At 49.8% G+C, this 4,532-nt stretch overlaps 1 non-coding gene across 1 annotated transcript; it reads left to right on the top strand.

Annotated features, from left to right (window-relative positions):
- Window positions 1-287: 287 nt before the first annotated feature.
- Window positions 288-361, top strand: trnat-agu (transfer RNA threonine (anticodon AGU)). The gene has a single exon. It is a non-coding gene; the product is annotated as a tRNA-Thr (tRNA).
- The last annotated feature ends 4,171 nt before the right edge of the window (window positions 362-4,532 follow it).

Raw genomic sequence — 4,532 nt, 5'->3', positions numbered from 1 at the left:
ATCTAGCAACTATTTCCTGTGGTGTCTCTTTTCACTTGCGCCTTGCTCGCACAGACTGCAATCAGAGATGGCCGTCTCCGTTTGAGTCTCCACAGGACGGAGACAGGGAAAACGAGTGAACTGTGGTGAGAGTGGCAGCCTATATTATATACACAGACTATATAAGGATGTGCCTGTACGGTCTATTTTGTTGTATCTCGTCTTTGCAGTCTGAATCTGAAGCATTTCCTTCGAAGAAGAGAAGTTAATACAACTGACCTATCATTACAGCTGCTGGACGGCGTGAGGGTTCCGTGGCTTAACTGGTCAAAGCGCCTGTCTAGTAAACAGGAGATTCTGGGTTCAAATCCCAGCGGAGCCTTTAAATTATGGGGTGAACGGCAACGTGATGAAGGCGGGTTTCAGCAAACACCGTAAAGTACACTGCAAATTACACACTGTACTTCAGAAAACTCGATGCCGCAAAAAGGAGCGGAACAATCAGTGTATAAGAAACGATCAGTCCGCGGTTCAAATAGATAAGTTTGTTTACCTTTTTATTACGGTGTAGGGCTATTTTATGGTGCAATCGTTTGCAGCGTTCTGCTTTATGAACTTCCCCTGTTCTTACCGAGAAACAATTTCACACTGTGTTTCAAAGATCTTTCCAATCGAATTCCGACTAGGTGGCTGCATAGTTCAGGAAACCGGACAGACGGCGTTCCAGAAATGAGCTGGGATACATATCGATGTTACACACAGAAAATGCTGGAGCAACTCTGCAGTCCTGCCACTATCTATGGAAAAGAGTACAGTGGACGTTTCTGGCCGAGACCCTGCATCAGGATTGGAGAAAAAACAAGATGAGGAGTCAGAGCTAGAAGGTGGGGGGTGGGGTGGGGGAAGAAACAAAAGGTGAAAGGTGAAACCGAGAGGGGCAAGGGTTGAAGTAAAGAGCTGAAAAGTTGATTGGTGAAAAAGATACAGGGCCAGTGAAGGAAAAATCTGATAGGCAAGGACAGAAGGCCATAGAAGAAAGAAAATGGGGTGGAGCACCAGACGCGGGTGAAGGGCAGGTTAGGAGATAAGGTAAGAGAGGGAAAAGGGAATGGCGAATGTTAAAGGGGGGAGGCATTACCGGAAGTTCAATAATCGATCTTCATGCCATCAGGTTGAAGGCTACCCAGATGGAATATAAAGTGTTGCTCCTCCAACCTGCGAGTGACCTCATTGTGACTGACTTATCGGATTGGGAATGGGAAGTGGAATCAAAATGGGTGACCACTGGGAGATCTCACTTCTTCTGGCGCACGGAGCCTAGGAGCTCGGTGAAACGGTGTCCTAATCTACATCGGGTCTCAGCGGTATACAGGAGGCCGCACTGGGAACACCGAGCACAGTAAATGACCCCAACAGACTCACAAGTGAAGTGAGTCTGGAAGGACTATTTAGGGCGCTGAATGGTAGCGAGGGAGAAGATGTGGGGGGAGGCAGGTGTAGCACTTGTTCGGCTTACAAGGAAAAGTGCCAGGAGGGAGATCAGTGGGGAGGGACGAATGGACAAGGGAGTCGCCTATCAACTTCTCCCCTCTTTACTTCACCCCTTCTCCCCGGTTTCACCTTTCACCTTGTGTTTCTTCCTCCCACCTTCTAGCTCTGGCTCCTCATCTTGTTTTTTCTCCAGTCCTGATGAAGCATCTCTGCCCGAAACGTCGACTGTACTCTTTTCCATAGATGCTGCCTGGCCTGCTATGCTCGTCCAGCATTTTGTGTCTGTTGTTGAGATCCGTCCTCCTGCAGGCAGCCTCGAAACACAGAAACAAAATGGAATCCTTTCAAAGAATACATCAAAAACCCAATGCGGGAAAAAAGAACAAATTGCGCTAACGGCAAAAACTGAGTGAACGACACAGAGAATATCAGCATCAAACCAGGAGTCCGAGAGTTTAGCTCAATTTAGTTTAATTTATAATTTAGTTCGGCATTGCGCCCCTAGCTGGCTGCAGGCTGCCGCAGAGCCATTTTTCGCCGAAGCACCCCAGTCTGCACCGATCACCCTGCTCAAAGCGCTGAAACGTGAACCTCAAAGCTCCCCCCCCCCCGCCACCCCTTAGTGAGTCCACAGACTCGAGCCTCACTGTTCAATCCTTCCAACGTGGGACCAAAGACTCTTGCAGTTTCCCCCGACAAAGGGAAAGGAAGACTGGTGAAATGCAGGCAGACGGCGCTGAACCCACCCACTCTCTGCTCTCATCCTCGTCGACTTCACCCTTGGTCTGATGTAGGCAATATGGAGCCGAGAAACGAGCACGGCTCTCCTGGTGTGGGCATGACCCAAGAATACGAAGATGGGAACTGAGCGCAGAGCTCCCGACGAATGTGTGGCTCAAGGGATACGAAGGCGGGAACCATGCATCGTGACCTGGTATAGTTCCGACCCAGGGGATATGGCGACAGGATCGTTGTACGGTGCAGTAGGTGTAGGTCTGACCCAGCGGATACACAGACGGGCATTATGCATGGTGATCCCGGTGTGAATGTGAAACAGAGATATTGAGACAGGTGCTATGCACTGTACTCCCAGGAACGGGCAAGGAGGGGCTGGGGGGAATGAACATCTTCCTCGCGGTCTTAGTCCCCACGGGTTATAGACTCGGTGGAGAACTTACAGACAACCAGTTGTTGCAATGACTCAGTATTCGCGTCATTTCACTGAAAAACCAAGAGACTGCAGGAAAGACCCTTTTTCTTCTCGAATCTTTTGTGGACAGCGGTCCCATGTTTTCTATAGTGGGACAAAAACAGAGGGAGCTTCAGTCTATGTCCAACTCCAGCACCGTGTGACGGGAAGGTGAGGAGGGGGCTTCGCTGAGTGCCTGACACCAGGAATGTGTGATGGGACGGTGCGGAGCGAAATTCACTGTGTCTGACCCTGCGAACATCTGTGACTTTTCGGTCAGATATATCCTCATTCTAAACATTACTGCCCGACTGTACAAGATCGAGGTCCTGGCGCCCAGTCCTAGCGGAGGGAGGTGGTTATCTGAAAACTCGGTGCCAGAGGATACAAAGGGCGGTATGCCTGGTCACAGAGGGAGTGACTCCCGCCACCACACTACCCGCCGGGTGCATAGAATAAATGCAGAGATTGTCATTGTCCCCTGTCCATTCGTCCCTCCCCTCTTAACTCCCTCCCAGCACTTATCCCAGTACGCGGCCTAAGCGCTACACCTGCCTGTTCATCTCGTCCCTCACCTGAATTCGGGGCACCAAACCGTCCTTTCAGGCGAGTCAACACTTGGGCTTCTCTATTGAGTCTGGTGCTGCTGACGCCTCCTCTACAATCATGACAGCCGTCGTAAATTGGGGGAACTCTTCATTGAGCACCTCTGATCTATCTGCCAAAAGCGGAACTACCCGGGGGTCAGACATTTTATTTCTAATTCCCCTTCCTGTTCCGACATGTCGGTCCTCTTGTACCACGATGGTTCCACCCTCAGCGTGGGGGAGCATTACCTTATACCCCTTAGACCATAAGATGTTTCTTCTTGGCTAATCCATTTTTCGTCTCAGCCCCAATCTCCTGCCTTCTCCCCGTATCCCTTCATGCCCTAACCAATCAAGAATCTAACAACCACTGCCTTAAATATTAGCAAAAAAACCTAGCTTTCACGGCTGCCTGTGGCACGGAATCCCACAGATTCACCACTCTGGCTAATGGACTTCCTCTCATCTCCGTTCTAAAAGGGCTGGTATTTCCCTACGTACCATTTGTTTAATTGGAAGATTCTGACTCTTAAAGTGATTTCTCCACCTGGCAGAGAATGTTGGTGTAGGTGGTATGATAAGCACAGGTACAAGGTGAATGGCAAGTGTGAGCAGGGACAGTATCCTGGGACGGCTGTGTCTATGCTAAATGGTGTTGGAAAGGTGAGCACTTACTGGACACTGAATGGCATTTACTGGCCGTACCCGTGGTACCCTACAGGGTGGCGTAGTTGATAATTTGTACGGTACATATACCACCCCTGTGCCTGGAATGAGCACCTTGCCTATGCTGGTTGGCACAGTCAGAGGGCTATTACGGAGGAAGAAAGGCTTTCAATGATAACCTTTCCCGGCATGATGCGGCCAGACTGTCCCCAGAACTGATATCGATGTCTTCGATTACCTGCTCACAACGAAAGGTGGCACTGGTACTGCTATTGGTCAAAAATGCTACATTCCTGACGGGTCGCGGAGCATTACGCACCTGGCTGATCACATCTGAGAGTCGGTGCATACGATTAAGTGGGGGTTCAGGTTGTTACATTCTGGGGGAACGCAGGCGGCCTTGTGGGGCGCAGGTGGGCTGGTGGACTACACTGGGGGTGACTAATGGGTTTGCAGTACTGGGTATTATACTTCTCTGTTTTATATGTATTGTAGCTTAATTGGGAGTTCGCGGGGGTCATAGTAGACTGAGAATTGGATTGTCACTATATCATCACTTTCAAGCTTATTTGGCCGGTCAAAAGACGCTTCCGTAGTGTTGATTGTGATTAGTCAGGTTT

Source organism: Mobula hypostoma, chromosome 8, assembly GCF_963921235.1.
Source record: "Mobula hypostoma chromosome 8, sMobHyp1.1, whole genome shotgun sequence".
Taxonomy (NCBI): domain Eukaryota; kingdom Metazoa; phylum Chordata; class Chondrichthyes; order Myliobatiformes; family Myliobatidae; genus Mobula; species Mobula hypostoma.
Note: the sequence above shows the minus strand (reverse complement) of the source record. Positions and strands in the feature narration are given on the sequence as shown.